Raw genomic sequence first — 20067 nt, 5'->3', positions numbered from 1 at the left:
AGGCTGTAGCAGGAGGTTGATCAGTGTCAGTTGCCATGCATCTTTATTCAGAAAATAGCATCTTTCGACTTTAAAGTGGTTGTAAAGCCTAAACATTTTTTTTACCCTAATGCATTCCTTGCATTAAGGTAAACAATTGTTTAGGTGTCAGCAACCCCACTCACCCCCCCTTTTACTTATCTGAGCCCTCATTCGATCCAGCGCTGTGCGCATCTGCAGCTCTTCTCTCCCCTCACTTCTGGGTCTCACTGGCTTCCATTGCACAGAGCAGGCAGGTATAGACATGTTTGTTATTTTGAAAAAAAAATACCTTTACAATCACTTTAAGAAAATAGTATACATTAGATTACAAATCAATTAAATTGTTTATTGGTTGGGAAGCAGCAACAATGGTACACATAATTACATGGGTGCTCTTTTCAACCTAGTATAATTTTACTTTAATAGGATACAGGCATCTGTAATTGCTCTGTAGTTTAAAAGCGTAATTACAAGGAACAATACTGTAGTATGGTATAAACAATCATTTAATGAATAAAGACATCAGTCTGCATTAGTCCAATGATTAAGTCCCTGTTTCTCTGAAGAAACCCGATGTCCACATCAATCAGCTTCAAAGTACACTGTCCGTTGTAGCCAATTAATAAACACATTGCAACAACATATTAACAAAAGAAGGTCATTATCATTTGATTAGGCACCAGAACATAACAATTAACTGTTTCATAGTGCCTAGGTCAATAAAATAATCAGTACCATGCCCTATTCAATTCATTAGCAAAATGCTACTCGGTAATTTTTATTAGGAACACTTCAAAGAGTTTATATAAGAAGCATTTCAAAGTTTTGAAGTGACAAGTTTGAATCATCTTGCCTGCTGGCCTCCCCTCTTCTTTATTAATTTAGACGCCATCTACTACAGCCTCTCTCAACGAGGGTTCTGTGGAATCCAAGGGTTCCTCCAGATGTTATTAGGGTTCCCAAAGATTAGCAAAGAGCAATTTCCTAATCGTAGATAAGTAACCACTGACACCAATAATCTTTTATGGTATCTGTAAGAATGGCATTCTTCTCACTGACCACCAGTGTAAGGGGCTTTCTTCCCACTGACTACCAATGTAAGGGTTGCATTCTTCCCACTGACCACCACCCCAATTGGTATTCTTCTCACTGCCCTCCAATGTACAGAGCATTCTTTACACTGACCACCAATGTAAGGGGGCATTCTTCCCACTGACCACCACCGTAATGGGTATTCTTCCCACTAACCTCCAATGTACGGAGAATTCTTCACACTGACCACCAATGTAAGGGGGCATTCTTTCCACTGACCACCACTGTAATGCCCCGTACACACGGTCGGACTTTGTTCGGACATTCCGACAACAAAATCCTAGGATTTTTTCCGACGGATGTTGGCTCAAACTTGTCTTGCATACACACGGTCACACAAAGTTGTCCAAAAATCCGATCGTTCTGAACGCGGTGACGTAAAACACGTACGTCGGGACTATAAACGGGGCAGTGGCCAATAGCTTTCATCTCTTTATTTATTCTGAGCATGCCTGGCACTTTGTCCATCGGATTTGTGTACACACGATCGGAATTTCCGACAACGGATTTTGTTGTCGGAAAATTTTATCTCCTGCTCTCCAACTTTGTGTGTCGGAAAATCCGATGGAAAATGTCCGATGGAGCCCACACACGGTCGGAATTTCTGACAACACGCTCCGATCGGACATTTTCCATCGGAAAATCCGACCGTGTGTACGGAGCATAAGGGTCATTACTCCCACTGATCCCCACCAAAATGGGTATTCTTCCCACTGACCTCCAATGAATGTGGCATTGTTCTCACTGACCATCAATGTAATTGGGCATTCTTCCCACTGACCACCACTGTAAGGGGGCAACTTCCCAATGAACAACAATGTACTGTAAGGGGCATTCTTCTCCCTGACCACCAATGTAAGGGGGCATTCTTCCCACTGACCACCACTGTAAGGGGCATTCTTCTCACTGAACATCAATGTAAGGAGCTTTATTTCCACGGACCACCACTGTAATGGGTATTCTTCCCACTGACCTTCAATGTAAGGAACTTTCTTTCCACTGACCTCCAATGTAAGGAGCTTTCTTTCCACTGACCTCCAATGTAAGGAGCTTTCTTTCCACTGACCTCTAACATATGGAGCTTTCTTCCCACTGACCACCAATGTAAGGAGCTTTCTTCCCGCTAACCATCAATGTAAGGGTTGCATTCCTCCCAAGGACCACCAATGTAAGGAGCTTTGTTTCCACTGACCACCAATGTAATGGGTATTCTTTCCACTGACCACCAATGTAAGGGGAATTCTTCCCACTGACCATCAATGTAAGGCACATTCTTCCCACTATCTTTGTAAGAGGGGCATTCTTCCCACTGACCTTCAATGTAAAAAGCTTTCTTTCCACTGACCACCAATGTAAGGAACTTTCTTCCCGCTGACCACCAATGAAAAAAGGCTTTGCAAACAATCAGAAAAGTATCTCCAAATTGTCCTCAAATCTGCTATGCAGATGCATTTTCCTTTAATGAAGACTAGTCACCCAAGCAGGCTCTCTAGTCCTCTCACAACCTGCCTATGGTTTTCCACAAGCAGCGCGCAACTGCAGTGCTTAGTGTTACAGGTACCTGCTAATGAACCTCTCTGGCCATGCCTTTTCTGCACACTGATGCAGTGCCCACTTCCAAACTGGAAGCTAGTTGATGACGGGTGCACTCTGTTTCTTCCAAAATCTATACACCCAGGTGGCTTCAGAGCTTAATAAGCCACTAGTTTCAGACAGAGTGGGGAAGGGTTGTTTTTTTGTTTTTTTTTTATGCTGTCTTAGTATCCCTATTTGGAAGATTCACTCCTCTATTTGTACTGGTGACCCTTGCCATCTAGAAAAAAAGTGAAGAGTAATCCAAAATGTTAGACTTGTCCCAAAAATAGGTGAGGGAATATCTCCATATAGGGAAACCTATTCTGAAGAATTCCCTTCTTTTTGGGAGATTTCTTCTACCTTCATGTTGTACCTTTGGTACAGAAAGTGAATGGAAATTTCCTCAGTGGAAGCAAAAAATTAACTGGCAGGGGTTAACACCTTCCTATTATATCCAAAACTAAAACAAAAGGTTTGGCTATAGGTACACTTTAAAGACCCGCCTCTGACAATGTCCTACTGGATGAAACACGTTAGGCAGGTCGTTGAACACACAAGCATACTATGATTTTACATTGCTCGTTTTTACTGCTTTGTTGCAAGTACAATTTCAAATACATTTTTCCTATGCATTACGGGCTTCACTATATGTTGCTTTATTCCATCCTGGTGACCCCGTTTGCTTAATTTCACATTGATTATAGTCCTGAGCGGAGACGGAGGATTGTGGGAGTGTGGAGTCCTGTGTGGAGGTAGAGGATCGAAGCAAGCTCACCTGGTCTTGGTGTCTCCAGTTCTTGGTTGTCCACCTGCTGTCATTTGTGGATGGTGGATTTCTGTTGATGCCTGTTATATTCATTCCTCTGGTAAGGAGATTGAAGGGTCACTGTGGTGAGGTGTGTTTCCTACTCACACTGAAGATTGCATGGGGTCTCTTCTCCATTCCCCCTTCTTTTTTATGGACTGCCTTAATTGTTTTGTAGCGCTGCATACAAACTTATATTTATGCCTTTTTGCCATCAACAAATTTATACTGGCTGCTTTTTGTTCATATATCCATTTTACATTGCTCTTTAGCGTGGATACCTTTGCATATATTTTTTGTTTACACTTTAATGATTAGAAGGCTGGAAGGCTGCTGACCCTCTTCTGGTAGGACAACTTGAAGGACTTCAATGATTCTGCTGCAAAATGTAAACTCTCAAGCTTTCTCTTAGAGGAGCAAGAACAGTTACAAAAATCTGAAACCCATGGCTACATTCCCTTGGTCTTTCTGATAATAGACATCCACAGGAACTATCTGAGACAAATGAGCATCAACTTTTGCTTGTGGACAAAAACATTGATATATGAGCTCCTGTTCTGCTTCTTTGGCTCAGTGATATTGTGATGAAAAAACCAAAACAGACCTTGTTGGATTGGCACATGAATATACTGTATGTAAAGCATAAGTGTAGAATCCAATCCCTCTGCAGAAGGTTTAACAAGCCAGCAAGTGAGTGAACATGCCAAGACCTAACCGAAACTATGAAATTAGATTACTAAATGTGGATGGTGTGAGACTAATTTTAAAACAATGTTAATGGAATTAACCATTCATCATTTCCCTTTAACCTTTCAAGAATTTTGGCAATAAGATCTCTGATTTTCAGAACCATAGCATGGGGACGCTGCTCTATCACAACAGAAAACTTTGGATTAGAGCTCATACTTAAGAAGTGAATTGCTGATTTATTCAGAAATTTCCCATACTGGAAAGATTACAAGGCAGATCTTTTTACAAATAATGTTATGCTAATAATATTAGTGTTTTTAAGGGATGCCACGTGTAAAATGAATGTTCCTGATAGTAAAAACATTTGACAGATTCTCATGTCTCTGAGGGACTTGCCAGATAGATCTTTGCTCCTAAATTTTTAGCTGTCCAACATTCTGCCAATTATGAAAGGAATCCAGTCTTCTAGTTTATATTATTTGAATGCAACTGAAGCAGTGGGGTTCAGCCCTATAGCAGGAATATTGAGACTACATGGTGAGCACAGACTAAGGTGGGCAGAATCTAAATAAGATACCATGATGGACAGAAACTGAATAAAACTCTAGGATCAGCAGGAACTGACTATGACTTCATGGTGGGCAGGATCTGACTAAGACTTCATGGTGGCAGCAACCAAGGTTCATTGTGGGCAGCAACTAACTAGGACTCTAGGGTGGACATGAACCGACTAAGCCTCCATAGTAGGTAGAAACTAAGACTCCATGGTGGGCAGGAACCAACTAAGACTTCATGATGGGTAGAAGGCAACTAAGATTCCATTTTGGGCAGCAAAGTGGACAGGGTCTAAGTGGTGAACTATGTATGACTAAAAAATCATGCGGCTTAACCCATAAAAGATATAAGAAGATAGAGAGTGACTTAACTGCCTTACATCCAATATCATTTTCATGAAGATCTTCCCCCATAAATTTACATTCAAAAACGAAACTAAATATATTTTAAGATGCTCATAAAATCTTTTCCTACCTCCAGCTGTCCGGAATCTACTCGTGGTCCATGGAGACATGAAGGAACGATCCCTTTGGAAGCGAGTCTGAATCTATAGGAAATAAATACAGTGATTAAACATAAAAAATACCTACTGAAATTAGACTTTAATGTAATTACAGGTAACAAGTAAAATCACAACAAAAAGATATTTTGTAAATGTTGCAAATAAATCAGAACTTCTATCTAATTTAGCTTTAATCCACCGTTAAAGTAAGAGCTCATACACTGCTTCTGCATGGGTATAGGGCCTCCAGTTATATAATTCTGTACTGTGCAATCTCCTTTTCAGGTTCAAAGCTGTAAAGGCTTAAACACCACACTTTCACAAGTTCAGATTCTGAGCAATTTAGAAAACAAGATAATGGCACTCACAGTAGCTAAAAGGTAAAAAATCATTTAATGGATAGCCCAGGCTAAGGTTTCAGTGAGTGATCCTGCCTAAAAGCAGACAATTACTGCTGTGTTGTTTTCTTTGCTAACCCATGGTGCTCTGAAAATCCATTGCCATGCATTACATGTTTATTTGTAAAACATTGTACTTATGGTAAAGAAACCGGTGCAGAAAACAACAGTATAAATGTTCATAAATAAATAATAAAACAAAATCTGTTTTAGTTTCCCTTTTGATCAAATTCTGGAATTACTGCATTAGATGTAAGCCCATCGTCTTTTGCTTCATTCATTTAAATTATCAATTTCTCAAGTGCTTTCAGCTCTGCAGAAAATTTTTAGTTGAGACAAATAACTATGTGCTGATCAGACCGATATCAAATGTCTGAACACAGCTCCGGCATAATCAGGTTACTGAGCAGATAATAAAGGTCATTCATTCTTATGCTGTGTGTTTAGACAGGAAGTATTTACATATAACTGCATAGCTGCTGCCATAACATTTTGGAGTCTATTTGTCTGTGTTTTCACACAAGATTCACAGATTTACACCTAAGATTCAATCTGATAAATGTGCCAATCATAGGTAAAAATGATGAATTGATACCTTAAAGCATATGCAAATCCAGTTAATAAAATCACATATAACAGGTTGATGTAATTGCAAAAGAAAATTACATTATTTTTAACATGAAGCTGTGATTAAAATAACACCTATTGATCCACAAAGGTCTTTGTTCAGTCACTTCCTGTGATAGAAAGTCACACTCTGTCCTGTCTCACATCTGTATTCCTGCATTGTCAGTCTGTCACATGGAGACTACAAGTAGCTGTATCCAATGGCCCAATGTTGTCACCATCAGGAAACCTACCCTGAGAAATGTCATTGGTGGACCCCTCCCTGCCTGGCGCATCTGGTTATGGAAAGATCAGTAACCATTTGTGAATTAAAAGATTAACTGTACTTCCTGCTGTCATATCCATACTCTTCAAGTGCACATAATGCCTGTGGTCATAGTTTCTACTATTCTCTCCTGAACATACTGCTCCTCCTTTGGACTCCTCTACTGCACATACTGCTCATTGTCATACCCTTCACACTCCTTTCCTGCACATACTGCCCATTGTCATACCCTTCGCACTCTTCCCTGCACATACTGCCCATTGTCATACCCTTCCCATTCCTTCCCTGCACATACTGCCCGTTGTCATACCCTTTGCACTCCTTCCCTGCACATACTGCCCATTGTCAAACTCTCTCCACTCCTGTCTTCCACATACTGCCCATTGTCATACCCTCCACACCTGGCTTCTGCATCTATTTCCCCCTTGTAATACCCTACACACTCTTCTCACGTACATAATTTTCCCTGCAATGCCCTGCACTATTCTCCTCTACATACTGTCTTTTGCCACACACTGTGCACTCACCTTCTGCATATACTGCCCCCGCCATACCCCCTGTACTCTTTCCTGCACATATTGCCTCCAGTTGTACACTCTGTAATCCTCTTTGCTGCCCTGCTCCTTTGTACATGCCTCCACCTTCCTCGTACATATACTGCTTGCTGCCACACCCTTTGCACTCCTCTGCTGCTTACATTGTCCACTGTTATATCCTCTCCATTCCTCTCCTACACATACTCCCCTCCTGCACATACTACCTGCTGTCATAAATGCCACACTTATCACTTTAACGTTCTTCTCATTATCACACCCCCTGCACTCTTCTCCTGCATATACAGCTTTCTGTCATATATTCTGCACTCCTCTCCTGTACATACTGCATGCTGTCAAACCCCCTGCACGCCTCTCCTGCACATTCTACCTGCTGTCATACTGCCACACTGCTCTTCTGCACATTCTGCCTGCTGTCACATACTCTGCACTCCTCTCCTACTTATACAGCTCACTGTTTTACCCACCACATTCCTCTCCTGCATATACAGCTCGCTGCCTTACCCTCCGCACTCCTCTCCTGCATATACAGCTCCCTTTTTTTCCAACCACATTCCTCTCCAGCATATGCACTCGCTTGCCTTACCCTCCGCACTCCTCTGCTGCATATACAGCTCACTGTTTCACCCTCTACACTCCTCTCCTGCATATAAAGCACGCTGTTTTACCTTCCACACTCCTCTCCTGTATAGACTGCTCGCTGTCTTACCTGCCGCACTCCTCTCCTGCATATAAAGCTGACTGTTTACTCTCTACATTCCTCTTCAGCATATAAAGCTGACTGTTTACCCTGTACACTCTTCTGCATATACAGCTCCCTCCACACTCCTATCCTGCATTTACAGCTCACCATCTTACCCTCCACACTCCTCTCCTGCATATATAGCACGCTGTTTTACCTTCCACACTCCTCTCCTGTATAGACTGCTCGCTGTCTTACCTGCCGCACTCCTCTCCTGCATATAAAGCTGACTGTTTACTCTCTACATTCCTCTTCAGCATATAAAGCTGACTGTTTACCCTGTACACTCTTCTGCATATACAGCTCCCTCCACACTCCTATCCTGCATTTACAGCTCACCATCTTACCCTCCACACTCCTCTCCTGCATATATAGCTCACTGTCTTACATTCTGCACTCGTCTCCTGCATACACAGCTCACCGTCTTACCAACCACACTCCTCTCCTGCATATATAGCTCATCGTCTTACCCTCCACACTCTTCTCCTGCATATATAGCTCACCGTCTTACCCTCCACACTCCTCTCCTGCATATATAGCTCACCGTCTTACCCTCCACACTCCTCTCCTGCATATATAGCTCACCGTCTTACCCTCAACACTCCTCTCCTGCATATATAGCTCACTGTCTTACCTTCTGCACTCGTCTCCTGCATATATAGCTCACTGTCTTACCTTCTGCACTCGTCTCCTGCATATACAGCTCGCTGTCTTACCTTCCACACTCCTCTCCTGCTTATACAGCTCGCTGTGCGCTAAGACACTCCTTCAGCATTGTTTATCTAGCCTCAACCTTTCCCGTTCTGGAACAGGCACACTTTTTGCTAGTTACTTTAAAAACCACAGGTCTAGAATTCAGCAATGTGGTCCTTTAAAGGTTTATTTATTGTTCTTCCACCTGTTTCATGAATCAGACTGTCAATACAAGGATCTACAGTTATTTTCCCAGAGAAAGAAGCTTCAACTATCACTGTCCAGAGCAATTCTGAGTGTGATTGGTGACTGTGTAGAGAAGACTGACAATTCTTATCAATGACACTTTAAAACATTAGCTCTATGGGACGGACAGACTAAACAAGTGGTATGCTGATAATCCTGACTTTTATAAAATAGTCCTAAAATCTGTATACTAAAAAGGATCCTGGTTTCATGAGTCTGGGAAGCGGTTTGGTGGTTTTCTAGGAAGTGGGGGGTGGAAAATGAAACTGCTATGAATCTGCACATTTCTAACTGAGCACATACTGAATAGTTATATTAGTCGAGGTTACCTTCAGTGAAAACTGCATGCCAAAAAAATTAGCAGCTGAAATATGCAAACTTCAACTTTTCTAAGTTCTGCCTTCTCTTCTCTGTGTGGCGTGCATTTGTATTAAGGCCCAGTAGAGAGGTACACAAGGGAGTAGGGCACATTTTTTAAGAATTACATTAAAGTAGTATTAAACCCTAGGTATTTTGGTTGGTTTGAGCACAATAAAATAAAAGTTCCCCACTAAACTATTTGTTAAACTGTTTTACACCAGCATTTGAAGTTTACAGCTTTCAATGCTGCTGGCTCCTGCTCTCTCAGTGCTGCTTCCCTGAATTTCTGGTCTTCACAGGAAAGAGTTGACCGTGGACAGCGCAGTCTGCAGCCAGTCTGGTTGGAAGAGGATGAGGACAGGGGGAGGGAGGAGCGGGAGAGTGCTTTGCAATCCTTGGCTATAGGGTTGTGTGTTTCTATTTAGAGCCAGATTTAGACCTTGGGGGGGCCTGGGGCACTTTAGGTTCGGGAAGCCCCTTATACACAGGGTTGGTTTACATTCTCAGTGACAGCCACACATTTTTAAAATGCATGACACAACGTCATTCTGAGGTCACCCATGCCCACACACACACAGTCATAGTGCTCTGTGTGGTTTGCTTGACCAAAATTCATTTTTGAAAAACTATACAATATACCAGTCCAGAGTTTTACAGATGATGGCTGGTAGAATATTACTCCCAAGCAGCGGGATTCAATCACAACCAGTGAGCCAATGAGGGGAGAGAGGGTGTGTGGCCAAGCAGCGGCTCGTGGGTGCACCTGCTCAAGCTGCTTGCTCAGGGGGCACTCGGTAGGAAGGAGGGGCCTGGAGCGACGCCGGGGGACCAGAGAAGAGGAGAATCAGGGCTGCTCTGTGCAAATCCACTGAGCAGGTAAGCACTGTATATCAAAAACAACAAGCCTTTACTATTACTTTAAACTATTTTTAAATTTACATGTTTATCTAAGTCAACCCGGTCCACAGGGTGACAATGCTGCTATGTGATTTTACTGGAAAACAAACAGCATTGTTTGGAAGGAATTGGAACATCAACAGATGGGGGGGAGGGTCCAGAGACAGTGATAGCCAGCCAGTGATAGCCAGCGCGGAAGATATTCCAGAGGGTAGTATTGGGGGCATTAGTGGTAGGTTAACCAAAGCACAAAAACACAAGGTGAGTATAGTAGCAAGTCCAAGTTGCAATCTTGAAACACCCAATACGAGGACAATATGTGACCGGTCTAAACTATGTGGCATGTTCACCAATGCCAGGAGCCTGGCGGACAAGATGGGTGAACTAGAGATACTGTTGTACAAGGAGGATTTGGATTTTGTGGGAATTTCAGAGACCTGGTTCAACAGCTCTCATGATTGGCTGGCAAACATTCAAGGGTATACCCTATACCGCAAGGACAGAGAGGGTAAAAAAGGGGGAGGGGTATGCCTATATATCAAGAATAATGTACAAGTGAATGTGAGAGATGACATCACTGAGGGGGCTAGGGAGGAGGTGGAATCTTTATGGGTAGAGCTCCAAAGGGATGAAGCTAAGGGGAAAATAATACTGGGAGTATGCTATAGGCCCCCTAACCTGAGGGAGGAAGTGGAGACGGATCTCCTATCACAAATTGGATTAGCAGCAAGGATGGGAAGTGTTATCATAATGGGGGATTTTAATTATCCAGACATAGACTGGGCGGAGGGAACCGCGCATTCATTTAAGGCTCACCAGTTCCTTAGTGTCTTGCAGGACAATTTTATGGGTCAGATGGTAGACGCACCAACTAGAAATAAAACATTACTAGATCTACTGATTACCAACAATACAGACCTGATAACAGATGTGGAAATACGGGGCAATTTAGGTAACAGCGATCACAGGTCAATTAGTTTCAGTATAAATCACACAAATAGGAGACATGAAGGGAACACAAAGACACTGAATTTCAAAAGAGCCAACTTCCCTAAACTACAAACCTTGCTAAAAGGCATAAATTGGGATAAAATATTAGGAACAAAGAATACGGAGGAGAGATGGGTTTGCTTTAAGAGCATATTGGGTAATAAATTTAAAAGAGCGAACAAACATCCTGGATGGCTTAACTCCAATGTAAAAATGCATATAAAAGCAAAGGAGAAGGCCTTCAAAAAATACAAGGTTGAGGGATCATCCACAGCATTTAGAATTTATAAAGAATGCAATAAGAAATGTAAGGGTGCAATTAGGTTGGCTAAGATAGAACATGAAAGACACATAGCGGAGGAGAGCAAAAAAAATCCCAAGAAATTCTTTAAGTATGAAAACAGTAAAAAAGGGAGGACAGACCATATTGGCCCCATAAAGAATGAGGAAGGACATCTGGTTACAAAGGATGGGGAGATGGCAAAGGTATTGAATTTATTCTTCTCCTCAGTCTTCACGAGTGAATCGGGGGGCTTCAGTAACCAAAACTGCAGTGTTTATCCTCATGACACAACACAGGAAGCACCTACATGGTTAACAGAGGACGGAATTAAAATTAGACTTGAGAAACTTAACATTAATAAATCACCGGGACCAAATGGCTTGCATCCGAGGGTACTTAGGGAACTCAGTCAGGTGATTGCCAGACCGTTGTTCCTAATTTTTACAGACAGTCTATTGACTGGAATGGTACCAGCTGATTGGAGAAAAGCCAATGTAGCACCAATATTTAAAAAGGGCCCAAAAAACATCCCTGGGAATTACAGACCAGTTAGCCTAACATCAATAGTATGTAAACTCTTGGAGGGGATGATAAGGGACTATATACAAGATTTTAGTAATAAGAATGATATCATTAGCAGTAATCAGCATGGATTCATGAAGAATCGTTCTTGCCAAACCAATCTATTAACCTTCTATGAGGAGGTGAGTTGCCATCTAGATAAAGGAAGGCCCGTAGACGTGGTGTATCTGGATTTTGCAAAAGCATTTGACACAGTTCCCCATAAACGTTTACTGTACAAAATAAGGTGCGTTGGCATGGACCATAGGGTGAGTACATGGATTGAAAACTGGCTACAAGGGCGTGTTCAGAGGGTGGTGATAAATGGGGAGTACTCAGAATGGTCAGGGGTGGGTAGTGGGGTTCCCCAGGGTTCTGTGCTGGGACCAATCCTATTTAATTTGTTCATAAACGACCTGGAGGATGGGATAAACAGTTCAATCTCTGTATTTGCAAACAATACTAAGCTAAGCAGGGCAATAACTTCTCCGCAGGATGTGGAAATCTTGCAAAAAGACCTGAACAAATTAATGGGGTGGGCGACTACATGGCAAATGAGGTTCAATGTAGAAAAATGTAAAATAATGCATTTGGGTGGCAAAAATATGAATGCAATCTATACACTGGGGGGAGAACCTCTGGGGGAATCTAGGATGGAAAAGGACCTGGGGGTCCTAGTGGATGATAGGCTCAGCAATGGCATGCAATGCCAAGCTGCTGCTAATAAAGCAAACAGAATATTGGCATGCATTAAAAGAGGGATCAACTGCAGAGATAAAACGATAATTCTCCCGCTCTACAAGACTCTGGTCCGCCCGCACCTGGAGTATGCTGTCCAGTTCTGGGCACCAGTCCTCAGGAGGGACGTACTGGAAATGGAGCGAGTACAAAGAAGGGCAACAAAGCTAATAAAGGGTCTGGAGGATCTTAGTTATGAGGAAAGGTTGCGAGCACTGAACTTATTCTCTCTGGAGAAGAGACGCTTGAGAGGGGATATGATTTCAATTTACAAATACTGTACTGGTGACCCCACAATAGGGATAAAACTTTTTCGCAGAAGAGAGTTTAATAAGACTCGTGGCCACTCATTACAATTAGAAGAAAAGAGGTTTAACCTTAAACTACGTAGAGGGTTCTTTACTGTAAGAGCGGCAAGGATGTGGAATTCCCTTCCACAGGCGGTGGTCTCAGCGGGGAGCATTGATAGCTTCAAGAAACTATTAGATAATCACCTGAATGACCGCAATATACAGGGATATGTAATGTAATACTGACACATAATCACACACATAGGTTGGACTTGATGGACTTGTGTCTTTTTTCAACCTCACCTACTATGTAACTATGTAACAGATCTAGTGGCAGGATCAACCTGTAAATACAATTATGTTATGCAGGAACCCAAAAAAATAAACAATGACACACAAGATCATATCTGTCATCTCTGTTCTTACTCATAGTTCTACTTTAAAGCTGAAGTTTAATCAGCTTATAGGTTACCTTCTCCGTTTTCTCAATCCCCCCCCTCCTCATAAGCATGCTGAAGACATTTTTAAATTTGAATTCCGGGCACAAAAACCCTCATTCAAATATATTCTTCAATTGACACAAAGGATATATATCTACTTTGTCTACCAAATGACTTTGCGAACTCAGGTATTACCTTGTAAAAGGAATGGTGACATCATCACTGTGCTGTACATTGCCTACACAGAGAGCAGAGCTGTGGGAGGAACATATCAGCCTCCATCCACTAAAGGCTGTCTGCAAAAAACTACAGGAAGGGGCAGGGCAAGACCAGTCATCCTGCACAAGGAGAGAGAACAGCAGTACAGGAGAGGAGCGCTATAGAAAATGATTTAGTGTTAGTAAACCATATATATCAAAACTAGGAAATCATTAAGTATATGATACAACATTTAAAGTCCACTGTGCATATAACAAATGTTTTTATGTTTGACTGTGATAGTTCAAAAAACGATTTGAGTGAAAAGTCCCATTATGGAATCCCAGTGCTATTCAATTAATTCCCGCAGCCATGACAATCCATATGTATATCACCAAGTTGTGAATATCCACCACTGGGATGGGTAAAGCATTTACCGGAACGCGTGGACTCAGACACCAACAACATTGAGTCAGATTAGCTGGTATAACTGCCCCAGATGATGTCCTTGGTCGAGTCCTATCCAGGCCATTGCGTGCTAAATGTCAATGTAACCCTACTAGTTGGATGTTTTGACAAGCGTTTTAAACCTCTGTTTTGATGTAAGCATTCTGTACTTTTTTAAATAAATGAGTCTTTTGTGGTTTTGTGCTATGTGGAGGCGTTTTTGTTTATACGAGTCTTTGGACCATATGCTGCAATCAAGAGAGTGTTAACTCTACCGTAAGGTTAAGCCGTGAGATCCTCTGAGCCGCCCTTTGGACCATCTCCCAAGAGATTTATATTTACACCAGCTAATCTGACTTGGTGCCGCTGGTGTCTGAGTCCACACATTCCGGTAAGCACATTACCCTTTTCGGTGGTGGATATCCACAACTTGGGGATATACAGTACCTTGAAAAAGTATTCATACCCCTTGAAATTTTCCACATTTTGTCATGTTACAACCAAAAAAACGTAAATATATTTCATTGGGATTTTATGTGATAGACCAACATAAAGTCGCACATATGGTTTTCAAATTTTTTTACAAATAATTATATGAAAAAAAAGTGTGGCATGCATTTGTATTAAGCCCCCCCCCCGAGTCAATACTTTGTAGAACCACCTTTTGCTGCAATTGCAGCTGCAAGTCTTTTTGGGTATGTCTCTACCAGCTTTGCACATTCAGATTGGATTAAGAGCGTCTGTGAACAGCAACTTTCAAGTCTTGTCACAGATCCTCAGTTTTCTGCCACACATAGAGTTTTGCATTTAGGCCATATAGTTCAATCTTGGTCTCATCTGACCAGAGCACCTTCTTCCATATGTTTGCTGTGTCCTCCACACGGCTTCTCGTAAACTGCAAACAGGACTTCTTATGGCTTTCTTTCAACAATGGCTTTCTTCTTGCCACTCTTCCATAAAAGCCATTTGTGGAGTGCACGACTAATAGTTGTCTTGTGGACAGATTCTCCCATCTGAACTGTGGATCTCTGCAGCTCCTCCAGAGTTACCATGGGCTTCTTGGCTACTTCTCTGATTAATGCTTTCCTTGCCCGGCCTGTCAGTTTAGGTGGACGAAAATTCTCGTACGACAGAATAAAAAAAATCGTATGTGATGTTATGTGTTGTAGTGTATTTCTATTGTATTTTCGGACGACAACTGTACTGATTAAACGAAAATCGTATGATCTAGTATCACATGAGTCAAATTTTCGTGTTTGTATGATCAGATAATATCGAATGAACTGTCGTGATCGGCTCTCAAAAGCTCTTTACTAAAGTTTCGATTATTGTACGATTGCTTCAAGCGGTATTTTTCGTCTGATTTTCACATCGTGTGTACGGGCCATAAGGTTCTCTAACAAATGTCTGAGGGCTTCACAGAACAGCTGTATTTATGCTGAGATTAAATTACACACAGGTGACTCCATTTACTAATTAAGTGACTTCTGAAGGCAATTGGTTCCACTAGATTTTAGATAGGGGTATCAGAGTAAAAGGGGGCTGAATACAAATGCACTCCACACTTTTCAGATGTTTGTAAAAAAAAAAAATCTTCCACTTCACAATTATGTGCCACTTTGTTTTGGTCTATCACATACAATCCCAATATAATACATTTACGCTTTTGGTTGTAACAGGACGAAATGTGGAAAATTTCAAGGGGTGTGAATACTTTTTCAAAGCACTGTGTCAGAAACCATGAAATCAGACAGAGACAGAAGTATAGTTAAATCACACTTGTTTAATAATAAAAGTAAATAGAACAAACGTTGTCAAAACATAGCCAGAGTTCAGGAACCAGAACGGATAGTCAGACAAGCCAAACATCAGGGAGCTGGAGATAAGCGTAGTAAAACAGCAAGCAGGATATGGAGCCAGAAGGGATGTCAGCCAAGCAAGTCTTTTAACAGGAATGCAGGAGATGTCTCTGTGATGTTGACTAAGGCGAAGGCAGAGATCCTCTGGGCTGGACGGCTTAAGTAGACCTGACTTACGAGCAGGATATCATCAACAGCTGAGTAACTGTGGAGAGATAGGAGCTGGCAATTAGCCGACAGCTGAGCAGCCAGCTCAGAGAAGGAAGGGCTGAGCCCAGCCCTGACACAGGGTACACATGGATTGTTGTGGCTGCCATCCGCAATTATTTGAAAAGCACTGGGATTCCATAAAGGGACGTTTGACTCAAATACGTTTTTGGTCATATATAAAAAAAAAATTGTTATATGCACAGTGCATCTTAAATGTTGTATCATATTGTACTTGATATGCTAGTATTGATATACAGTATATGGTTTACTAACACTAAATAATTTTCTATAGCACTGCACTTTTATATCACATATTTTTTGCACAATGGTTTGTCAATCGTATTGCTAGCAGCTGCGTCCTTTGAGACTATTAGCGCAGTATTCTCATTAATAAAAGAACAGGAGAGGAGCCTGAACAATTGTGCAAGATTAAAAGGTTGGGGTACAGCTTTGGGCAAATAGTACATAAAGGGGAGAAAACTGAAAATATTGGCAACAGGAAAGGGAAAATAAATTGTAAAATAAAAACACTTCCCCCACCCTTTTTTTTTTTTTTTTTTTACTACAAAGCAACAGAAGGAAGAGTCAAGCACATTATCTAACTTCAATTTGCCAAAAATAGAAAAGCCTGATGTCTAAGTTCACTGTGCAGGCTGAATTGATTCCAGGTATGATCGCCCCTAGGAGTGCTGGGAGCACAAGCTTCAGCTTTTGTTGGCTCAGCTTGCTCTGTGACACAGTTATGTATCTTACATTAGAATAGGCAATCACTGTACATGTGTTGTTTTATCCATCATACCAGTTAGAGGGAAAAGCTGTAACACATGTGGTGGGGTAAGTAGAGATGTTTGCACTGAGGGTAAAGACATATGGATATACACTATAGTTCCTATAAAAATTTATCACACCATGTTGTATTGTCATAGAACACACCATATCTGAAAACTGGTAGGCTACAACATATTATACATTTTGGCCTTCAATAAAAGAACGCGTAAAAAAAAAAATTAAAAAGTATTAAAAGGTCTTTCATTTACATATACTTTAAAACCCCACTCCGCAGAAAGAAAAAACCCTCCTTTGCAGTGGAGGTTGAGGTTTGAAGGGTTTCTGGTGAAAAGATAATGCTGGGCTCATAGGGTTAACTGGCTGGTATTGCTATCTTAGGGTATTGATGTTGATGTAAATGATCTGGTTTCTGGGCTTTTACACCCCAGAGGATCTCCACAATCTCCTTGTCTTGTAGTGTAACGTAACGGGAAATGATATTAAAGCGCCACACCACTGCTAAGAGGTCCAGACACAATTTTACTCCATTAAAAGTAGCCAACACAGTTCAAGGGTCCAAGGGTGCCCCTTTCAACAAGGCTTGACTGACCTTCAAAATGTGTTACCTACTTTTCGGATTGTCCCCCTGACGTTTATTGGAATAAAGTTGTATCTGGACCTCTTAGCAGCGGTGTGGTGCTTCAATTTCAATTCTCCTTTGCAGTGGGGGCTGCCTTTGCAGGGGTTAAAAACTTGTCTAGGTCTAGTTTGACTTGTCTGATTCCCCCCCCCACACTCCCCACTCCTCTAGTTCCTTATGTTATGACAGTGGACTGTCTTTTGGTGTCCTCATGACTCGATGATGTCAGAGGACCACTGCCAGACCGTAGGGGAGACGACACTTGCAAGATGGGGGGAAGGGCAGTCTCACAGTGCAGAGGGAGCCTGTGGGAGCAGCAGATCAAATAAGTAAAACTGCCTTTTGCGGACTCCTAGACCTGAATGATTATTTAACCTCTACAGTGTGGGGGCCACTCCGATGCAAAGGAGCATTTTTCCTTTTACGTGAGTTAAACTTCAAAGTGGAACCAAAGTCCCCAATATTTACCTCTCCTTCAAAAATCCAACATCCCTCGCTAACATTTTCTACCTGGGTTATTTTGGGTGTCAGGCTGTGGCTGTCTTCATTGGCCGGTGCATGCCCAGGAATTCAGTCATGCCAGCAAACAAGAGCTATGCCGTAATGTAAACGGTGCTGCGCTTGTGCAGCTCAATGTACATTTCAAAGAAGACTGTGAACAGGCAGGTAGATTTCCCTTATTGCAATAAAGAGCCTGCCTGCTCACATTTTTTTTAAACTGAGACTTTAGTTCCACTTTGGGAATGTGATTTTGTCCTTAGCCTACATGTACAGATCTGAAGAGCATGTTAGGTATAATTGATATTGTATTTTTATAATATATATGTGGTATTTCAACCTATTTCACCCTCTGCCTGCTCTGTGTTTAGGGCAGCTGCCCCCCACGTTACACTTCTGAGCTGTGACAATAGTAGATGCTCCTAAATACAGTATTTAGAAAGGAAGGCAAGTCTCATGGATACCTACAAGATATATGTGTTTACAGCCAGTATTTCACTTTAATTATATGTCGGCATGTGAGGGATTTCTAAGATAAAAAGTACCGACAGGAAAATTAAATTTTATTTGTGACATCAACTTTATGTCAGATACTGCTTTCTCACTTTCAGCTTCTGTGGTAATGGATTCCTTTCACTTTATACTTGTTAACTCCAGGAGTAAAAGCATGCATTCAAGGCAACTGTGGGAAAGCACTGTACTCTCAGCTTCACTGTTACCAATCAAGACATCATAAATTAGGATCGGCTCTCCTATTGATTCTAATTCCTGCTTATGGAGTGTGTAGTACAGGGCAGGGGCAGCTCTCCAAGACATTCTATTTGGCCAGACTATGCACATATCCCTAACAAGGAGAAAAATGGCATTAACACAAACCCTCACTGCCCTCTGTAGTTGCAGGCACTGTGGAGCTATTCATTTCTAAAGTTTGCAGTTGAATTACAAAAGTCACTCAAGAAGATGTTGAAATATATTGCACTGCAATAGGCTATGTATAGGCTCACATAAGCTAAATTATATGTACCTTGTTCCAATAGTGTACTTTGAGCTGAGAAGGGGGGGGGGGGGGGTTGAGGCTGTAGCATTGCACCAGGTACAACTCACATAGTACTGCCATGAACAATTCTTAACCCATACTGGATGTTAATATGGGCCTGGATGGATTGGCATACTGCAGGAGACAGTGTCCTCCACTTCTGGAATCTTGCTCATTGACGTGGCTATGCAGCATTGGAAAGCAACAGCAGATTCTACTGCCTGAAGATGACAGAGCGCGAAGGCAAAAGGAAGACAGGCAGTTCTCACACAGGTAAGTATTGCACAGTGCCAGGGCAGTGGCACAAATTAAACAATACGACATGCTGATGCTCCAACAGCCTGAAACCCGCGTGGTCCATCGTTGGCACCTTCTCCCTGTCTTCTTCCGGGTGCCTAATTGGCCAACGCGGGATCAACAGTGGTTGAGGTTGTGTTGGCCAAACTATAATGCTTAACTACAGTAGAGAAAAGTGAGGTTATATAATTAAATGGTCCTATTCAAAAGTTTGCATACTCTTAGTTCTTAAAGTGGAGTTCCACCCACTTTTACAACTCTTCAGCATCCCTCACTAAACTGTGCACTGTAAACGAATTGGATATTTTTTTATTTTTTTTCTCAGCACCTACTGTATATCTGCTGTATTCATTTTTCACTTCCTCCTCCCTGGCCGTGGCCCATCGCATCATTTCCTGTTTGCAATGCCTCTGGGAAGGGGCGGCAACTTCCTCTGACACTGCCGTTGCTATGGAAACCTGACCTGAAACCTATTACACTGCTTGTGCTGCGCTGAGCATGTGCGAGATCTGCAAGGATGAAATCCAGGAAGAAATACAGTCTGGCTTCAGATGCCCACACTTAAGATGGCCACGGCCTGCTGTAAGTTTATAAAACAACAAACTACTGCTATAAACTAACAAACCACACCTTAGTTTACACACTATCTTTACTAGAATACATTAAGCTTGTGTATTATAGGGGTATTTTTATTTAAAAAGTATCATTTCGGCCGGAACACCACTTTAATATAGTGTACTGCACCCTTCAGCATCAATGACTACTTGATATTTGTGAACGAGGCTCTATT

At 41.8% G+C, this 20067-nt stretch overlaps 1 protein-coding gene across 2 annotated transcripts in view; it reads right to left on the bottom strand.

The window, feature by feature from the left end:
* The window catches only part of GHR (growth hormone receptor), a 566569-nt gene that overhangs the window by 378015 nt on the left and 168487 nt on the right, over window positions 1–20067 (bottom strand). For both annotated transcript variants that reach the window (XM_073621808.1, XM_073621818.1), the window contains exon 3: window positions 5213–5285. The gene's annotated coding sequence lies outside the window, so the exon portion shown is untranslated. The remainder of the gene's footprint in view (window positions 1–5212; window positions 5286–20067) is intronic.

This window comes from Aquarana catesbeiana, linkage group LG01, assembly GCF_042186555.1.
Source record: "Aquarana catesbeiana isolate 2022-GZ linkage group LG01, ASM4218655v1, whole genome shotgun sequence".
Classification (NCBI taxonomy): domain Eukaryota; kingdom Metazoa; phylum Chordata; class Amphibia; order Anura; family Ranidae; genus Aquarana; species Aquarana catesbeiana.
Note: the sequence above shows the minus strand (reverse complement) of the source record. Positions and strands in the feature narration are given on the sequence as shown.